At 38.4% G+C, this 8,274-nt stretch overlaps 1 non-coding gene across 1 annotated transcript; it reads left to right on the top strand.

The window, feature by feature from the left end:
• Nucleotides 1-4,382: 4,382 nt before the first annotated feature.
• LOC122039285 lies at nt 4,383-4,488 on the top strand. Its single transcript, XR_006128141.1, has one exon. It is a non-coding gene; the product is annotated as a small nucleolar RNA R71 (small nucleolar RNA).
• The last annotated feature ends 3,786 nt before the right edge of the window (nt 4,489-8,274 follow it).

The raw sequence follows: 8,274 nt of genomic DNA, 5'->3' as shown, positions 1-8,274 counted from the left end.
GATGAATCATGACTATTTCAATGACATCAACTATTCAAGCATCAAGCACAAGTGTAGTGAAGATAAAATTCTTAAGGTTGAACCAAAACTAAAACTCATCACCATAAGATTCTTAGCTTATTAATGCTTCCCAAGATAGAAAAAAGAACTACACAAAGTTTACTACTAGCATCATTCGAACATCATGAATCAAGACAATAATCATGCTAACATTTCACTTGAATCCAAGAAAGCATATAAGTGAAGATTTGATGTTCTCAAAAATTTTTGCCATGATTATTTCAAAAACAAGCAAAATAAAGCAACAAGCAATGAAAATAAGAACTAACATGAAAAACTAACAAAAACTAAAAACTGAAAACCAAACTAAATAGTACATGACATCCCCCCAGACTTAAACTCTTCATCGTCCCGATGAAATCAATATGGTGGAGGAGGTGGATGAGGGAAAGGAGGTCTACGACGTGGTTGGCCAATAGGAAAACTAGGAAAACCTGGAATCTCACCCAAGGATCTATGATACTCATATAAAGCATCTACTTGTTGGCTAGTAATCGTCATGCTCTGCATAAAATCTCTCATCCTAGCCTGATCAGTATCATAATCCTGCACAAACTCAGCCACTTGACCTTGAAAATTCCTCGTAAACTGAAAATGATTTTGTACCTCCCTAAACTGATCATCAGATAAAGAGAAGCGCCCCTCCAACATTTTTCGTTGGCCATCTTGCTTCTCATGAAGTGATTCTAGAGACGTACGAAAATATGAAAAATCAAACCTAGAAGATCCCGTGCCATAAGCAAAAGAATGCCTAGCAGGCTCCATAAAACTAGAAGGCTGCGGGTGTCCAGATGACGAGGGCTCATGCCGTGGCTCAGTGTCTCCAGGTATAGAAGGGTTATCCTCAAAATCTAACTCAGAAATTACCCAATTAGCCAGGTTACGAATAGTAGTTCGTTTAGGAAAAGGAAGGGGTAAAGGAGAACCACTCCTCCTAGGAAACGCAAAACCATTCTCATCCCGAACGATCATTTTCATAGCAAGACATGCATCAATGTCAATCATGTCATTACCATGAATTATTTCCAACCCATCAACATCAAGATTTAAATTATAAGCTATTCGGGTAATCAAACCACCAAAAACAATTGATCCCGATGATGCCCTAGCAGATCTTAATAAGGTTTAAACAAAATGAAAACCAGAATCAAATTCAACCTTATAAAGCATAGCCCATAAAGCATAAAGCTCTATCTTTTTAACCACCCCATCACTCTCTCCCCTACCAAAAATAGTTTTACTCATGACTCTATGTAGATACCTAAAGATGGGGTTTTGCATATGGGAGGCCTTAGCTCTTGAAGGCTCATAAGGTTGATCTAACCTAGTTATTGCATTCCAAAAATGATTCCAATTTAACCTTGGATCAAACCTACGAGGGCTACCGGTGGTTAATCCAAAACAAGAATTAAAGTCACTAAATGCCCATAGAAATTCTTGATTTATTAATCTAAATGAGATTTTTCCAAAATAATCATCTTCATTAGTAAAATGGACATCCGATGAACTTAAAAATTCCAAAACAAGATGATGATATGTAGGCAAATGTGTGTACATAATATCACTCTAATCCAAAAACCCAATCATCAAATCTACATCTTCCCTAATTCCAAGCATATCAAGAACAGTTGGGTCCATATATCTAGTACACACTATCTTTCTATTGAGAAGAATTGTAAATCTAGTTACTTGATCATCATTTCTAAACACAATATTGAATTCATTGTCATTACCTTCGTTGCGTGAAGTCCTTTTGCCTTTGCCCTTCACTGGTTGTTTTCCTTTGTCCCTTGATGGCTCCTTCTCTTTGTCTCCACTGGATCCACCACCTCCTTTGTGAAGTTTCTTCAAAATGCTGGACATCTTGATGAGTTTAGATAGGGGAAGAATTATCTAGGGTGGAAAAAATGGAACTCAAAGAACAAAACTTCAAAGAGCAAAGATCTTAGGTTAGGAGAACAAAAAGTCCAAGTCTTAGAGAGGAGGAGAATCCGGATCTAAGAGATCTTGAGAGATTAGAGAGGAGTTTTTAAGAGATTGGGAGAGAAAGAGATGTTTTGGAGAGTTGGGGGTGTGCAGAACACGGCCAAGATCTGGCCGTGTAAGGTAGAAAGAAGACTTTAATAACTCTCCTACACGGGCCGTGCAGATCCACACGGCCTCCCCCTCTTCCTTTTCTGGATTCTTCGCACGGCCGTGTCTGGGACACGACCTCTCCATCTTTCTTCTCTGGATTCTTCGCACGGCCGTGTCTGGGACACGACCTAGACCTTTTTCTCCTCGGGAGATCCTACATAGTCGTGTCCGGATGACACGGCCCAAGCACTTCCCTTCTCTGCAACCTTTGCCTGGCCGTGTATAGCACACGGCCGGGCTCTGTTTTACACCTAACCTGAAAACAAAATCAAAAGAATGCATCAAACTAAAAGAAATTAAAATACAAATCAAAACTAACTAAAAGAACCCTTGGGTTGCCTCCCAAGAAGCGCTTGTTTAAGGTCTTTAGCTCGACCAAACTTGATCATTCACTTCTTTTCCTCGCCCTTGGAGGACAGATATACTTTTCGTTTTTGTTGGGAGATCTTCTCCCAACATCTTCCACCACATTGTCTCCTTCGTTTGGTGGCCTTCCATGAGGATGGAAATTCCATTCCTCAAGTTTATAAATGATTGTCCTGCTACAAGCATTTAAAAGAGACGAGACATGGTTAGAGATATTAGATAAATCATATTCCAACCTTTCCTTACCAATTACCAAAGAAAAGCTTATGATTTTTGACATCAATTATAGCTCCAGCTGTAGCAAGGAAAGGTCTTCCTAATATGATAGGAATCCTGGGGTCTTCTTCCATGTTCAACACGACAAAATCTGTGGGAGTAACATTCCCATCCACCTCCACTGGCACATCTTCTATAATACCCAAAGGGTACCTGCAGGAATGATCGACAAGTTGAAGTGCCATAGTAGTAAGTTTAATGTTTTTAAGACCTAATTTATTACAAATTGAATAGGGAATGAGGCTAACACTTGCCCCCAAATCACAAAAAGCTTTTTCAAAAAATTCTTTTCCTATGTTGCAAGGAATATAAAAGCTCCCTGGGTCCTTTAGTTTTGGGGAAGTGTTCTTCTCCAAAATAGCACTACATTTCTCACTAAGCGCAATGGTCTCAACCTCTCCTCTTCTTCTCTTGTTTAACATGAGATCCTTCAGGAATTTGGCAAATCTAGGCATTTGAAGAATAGCATCAATAAGAGGTACCTCTACACAAATTTCCTTAACTTTTTCTAAAAACTTGCCAAATTCTTCATCTTTCTTGAGCATTGTAAGTCTCTGAGGAAAAGGGGCAGCTTGTCTCTGATGGTTCAGTGGAAGAGTCTCTTCAACCTCAATGGTACTCTCCTCATTAGCTTGAATCTGATTTGGTATAAGAGGAGAGAGCTCTTCTTCTTTTTGTATCCCTTTTGGAGCAGTCACTTGGGAGTCTCCCAAGGTCCGTCCGCTCCTAAGCTCAATCCTATTGCAATGCTCCATAGGATTCACATCAGGTTTTCCTGGAAGTTGTCCTGGTGCTCTGGATGATGAGGAAGCTAGTTGGGCAATTTGACTATCCTGGATCTTTTGATGCTTTTCAGAATTATCCATTCTCTGATTGAGCTTTGCTAAATCTTGCTTCATTTCATTCTGACTTGAGATAATTTCTTCAAGCATCTTTTCAATATTTGACTTTGGTAAGTCTTGAGAAGATAGATGTTGAAAATTTTGTTGCCCAGCTTGAAAATTTGGTCTTGCCCCCATAGATGGTCCTTGATCTTGATTATTTCTGTAAGAAAAATTGGGATGGCTCTTCCATCCAGGGTTATAAGTATTTGAGTATGGGTTGTTCTGCCTTTGATTGTAACTCATGATTGCATCACATTGTTCCAGTTGATTGATTTGTGCAGTGATAGCTCCCAATGGACATGAGTCATTTGAGTGCTCCGAACTCCCACATACTTCACAAGATGTACTAATAGCATTGACTAAATTAGCACTAGTCCCCATATTCTCAAATTTCTTTGTAAGAGCGTCCAATTTTGCAGACAAAAGAGTGACTGCATCTACATCAAACTTCCCTGATGCTTTAATTGTTGGGTTTACACAAGAATAGCCACCACTTCTTTCATTTGCCCATTGATGATGATTTTGTGCTACACTGTCAATAATTTCTTCAGCTTCATCTAAACTTTTATTCATAAGTGCCCTCCAGCAGCTGAATCAAGGGACACTTTGGTATGATAATTGATACCATTATAAAAAGTGTGCAACACTAACCATCTTTCCAACCCATGATGTGGGCATTGTCTGAGCATACTATTATATCTATCCCATGCTTCAAAAAGAGATTCTGAGTCAGTTTGCTTGAAGCTTGCAATTAAATTCCTCATATGAGCTGTTTTGCTTGGTGGATAGAATTTATCAAGAAACTGTTGCTCACACTGCTCCCAAGTGGTGATGCTATTAGGGGCTAAAGAATTCAGCCAATGCTTTTCCCTATCTCTTAAAGAAAACCCAAATAATAATAATCTAACTGCTTCTGAAGGAACTCCATTCATTTTCATGGTTGTAACGACCCAATTTTCCCTATTTCGAGTTCTAAAAGTCCTTATAAAAATCTAGAAATGCTTTAGAAAAATTCTAGAAATTTTTAGAAATTTTTAGAATATTTTTACGTAATTTTTGGAGTTCGTTTGGTATTTTTTCTGAACGAAAGAAGTTACGACAAAAAGTTGTCCAAGCCGAGACTTGAACCGTGAACCTCGGGTGAAGCAGAGGTTCGCTTAACCAACAGACCAGCCGCGGGTTTGTTAATAAAACCCGAATCAAGTTGTATTTAAGCAAGAGTAGTTAATAGAAATATTGGAGTTATAAAGGGAGAACTTAGGGCTTGATTAGCCGTGACCTAATCTCACGATTTCTCTTCCCTTTCTCTCCCGACGCGAACGACGCTTCTCCTCTCGGGCGAAAACAGAGACGAAGCTAGGGCTTCGTCTCCGGCGGCCGGCGAGCACCCTTCTCCGTGAGTTCTTCATACCTTTGTGATTCTCTCGTTGAGGAGAGCAAGAGGATACCAAGAGATTGTCGAGGAAGCATATATCCGAAGCCCTAGAAGCCTCCTTCTTCTCGGTTGTAAGTCCAAGAACAGCGAGGTGAGTTGCTTCTCACCTGCAGTAGGAATTGTTCCGAGCTTCGATTTGTTTTCATGGCTTTCGGATTTTCGTTCCTTTGAATTTCGAAGCATGTTGTAAGGTTTTTGGTTTTGATGTTCCACCGTGAACCCTAAAGAAAGAAGAGAAGGATTAGTGCAGTTTAAGCCTGAAGAACAGTTACAAATATGGTCCTAGATTTCCCGTAGTAGTGTTCTCTTATTAGTTGCATCTTGGTTTTTTCCTTGCTGTGCTACAAGGCATGTAGAATAGTTGCAATTTAAGTTCCTTTTGTTTAGTTGCCGTGTGCCTCAAAGAAGGGAAATAGGCCAATGTTCCTTTTTGTTTTGAATTCCAGTAGATTGCAGAATAGTATACCTTGTTAATAGAATGTGACAAACAGCTATGTTCATAAGTTCTTAGTAGCAAATCTTTGTAGTATCGAACATGAAGAAGGATTATCGATTTTGGTTCTTTTTAGTATAAGAAAATTCCATGTTGTAAGTCAAAGTATTCCAAGAAAAGGTGAGTTGCTTCTCACCTGCAGTAGGAGTTGTTTCGAGCTTTGATTCATTTTCATGGCTTTCGGATTCTTGTTTTCTTTTGGATTTCGAAGCAAGTTTGAGGGGTTTTGTTTTTGATGCTTACTGCCATGAACCCTAAAGAAAGAAGATAGGGATTTTAAGCATGAAGAACAGTTATAAAATTTAGGTTTTCAGTAGCAATTTTCCTTCAATTAGTTTGGGATTCTGGATCAAGAGGTTGATGGATTCTATGGGATTTGGTGATGTTCGGATCCTTCCCACTGCTCCCGAGAGTTTTGGACAGATTGCTAGGGGATTTAGTCTTGATAGATAATGCTTAAGCTTCCTATTGTTCTGAAATCTCTGGAACAGATTAATATACTGGAATTGTTTTTATGAACGAGTTAGTACTTGCTGAACCTTGTGACAGAGTTGTGAATGCTATAAATTTGTGCACAGATTTATGTATGTTAGAATTATTGTGAACAAGCTTCACCTAGTTTTCTCTTAAATTCCAGTAGGTTATAGCTTAAATTGTGTTACAAGAGGGGCACGAACAGAGGAGCTTACTGTGGGTTTTAATTGTTCATTTATATCTTCCTCAACCTGCCGTAATTCTGCATAAAGGAAATTAGATATGAGAAGAGTTAGATTTTCATTTGTTAGTTCCTTTGAAGCTAGTTTAAGTTCTGTGAAGCATGATATTCTGTTAATTCCATACAACAACGATTCCTTATTTTCTAGATTCTATTGCATGCTTAGTAGTTGAATGGGTTTTACTTTCACAGCATGCTTAAGTTGTTCTAGTTTCCTATTTGCTATTGGAATAACATGAGCAGTTCTATTTTTATAGCATGCAGATTTTTATAAGTAAAGTATGCAAATTTTGATAGGCTTAATATGCAGATTTTTGTTAAGCTTTACATGCAGATTTATGTTAAGCTTTGTATACAGATTTTCAGTACGTAGAGTGTGTTCTAGTGCACCCCAAGTGCTTAATAAAATGCTTAGCTCAATATAATGCTACAGTAGGCATTTTAATAGCTCAGTAAATGCAGTAGAAGCATTTAAAATAACTTATTTAGTCTTGCTTCAGCTTATATGGGACTACGGTCCAATGGGTGGGCTCACACAGTCGCATCTAGGTTCAGATAACCTAGTTCTAGGTTCAGATAACCTAGTTAAAGCAAGGTAAGAAAATTAGCTATGAAATTAGTATTTTATTTTCAGCAGTGGCACTGTACTGGATTAGATATCCATTGGGTTGGGCTCCCACAGTCGTCCCTAGGTTTAGATAACCTAGTAAACCCTACTAGACTCGGAACTTGCAATCCTGGGATTAGTTAGGGATGCGCGCACAGCAAGTACAGTTGCCGGGCCCATCAGCAGCATGATTATTATTTTGATCTATTATGTAAATAATTTTCAAAACTTCACAAATTAGTTATGTGAATACAAGTTAGACTCAGTTTAGCATTAATTAGATCAGCTAATATATCAGTTCAGTTTCCTATTGATATACATGATAGTTCTATGATTAGCTATACATGTTTAGTATTTCAGTTAGCATGATCCCTTTGTTATTTATGAGCATGAGTAGCTATACATGTTAGCTTTTCTGTTAGTCGATTTCTTTGCTATTTATGAGCATGAGTGGCTTTACCTGTTAGCATCCAGTTTTAGCATGTTTTTATTCATATACATGCATATCGAGTTTTTGTGAGTAGATAGCGCTCACTAAGCTTTATGCTTATAGACTACATTTCCTCCTACTGCAGATAAAGGAAAAGCTAAAGTATGAAAGGAAGGCGACAAGGAGATGCTGTGACGGTGTGTGATGCCAGGACTATGGAGAGACCTTGGGACTTAGTTTTAAAAAAAAATTATTAAGATTGCTTCCGTCGAATTGTTAAAAGAATTTAGAACTTGTGTATGCTATTTTCATTGGAGTGTTTTTATCATGCATTGATAGAGTTATTTCTTTCAGTATTTTGATTCTTTTCATATATATAAACTGCGTGGTTGTAAAATATATGTTCCAGCCGCCTGTGGCTGAGTATACTCTGTATGTATTTACGGATATGGTCACCGGTACAGGGGAGACTCTGCCGAAATTTTTCGGTAGGGTTTCCATGTGGTTTTTAATCACACCGGTTAAGTAGAGTTAGTAGTTAAGTAACGGTCGCCCTTAGAGAGTAGTAGTAGTAGTAAGAAGGGTGGTCGTTACAATGGTACCACATATTTCATAAAAGACCTCTAAGTGTTGATTTGGGTCTTCATGAGGTCCTCCACCAAATTGGTTCTGCTGCACCATAGATATAATTGCGGGTTTGATCTCAAAGTTATTAGCTTCCACTGAAGGTCTTGAAATACTAGATCGAAAACCTCTTGCATAAGGTGCTGCATAATCCTTGAGTGGTCTATTCGCCATGTTCAAATGTTCTTGTTCTTCTATTTGCCTTTGCAGAATTCTTCTTTTATGGAAAGTTCTGTCAATCTCAGGGT

This window comes from Zingiber officinale, chromosome 1A (genome assembly GCF_018446385.1).
Source record: "Zingiber officinale cultivar Zhangliang chromosome 1A, Zo_v1.1, whole genome shotgun sequence".
Classification (NCBI taxonomy): domain Eukaryota; kingdom Viridiplantae; phylum Streptophyta; class Magnoliopsida; order Zingiberales; family Zingiberaceae; genus Zingiber; species Zingiber officinale.
Note: the sequence above shows the minus strand (reverse complement) of the source record. Positions and strands in the feature narration are given on the sequence as shown.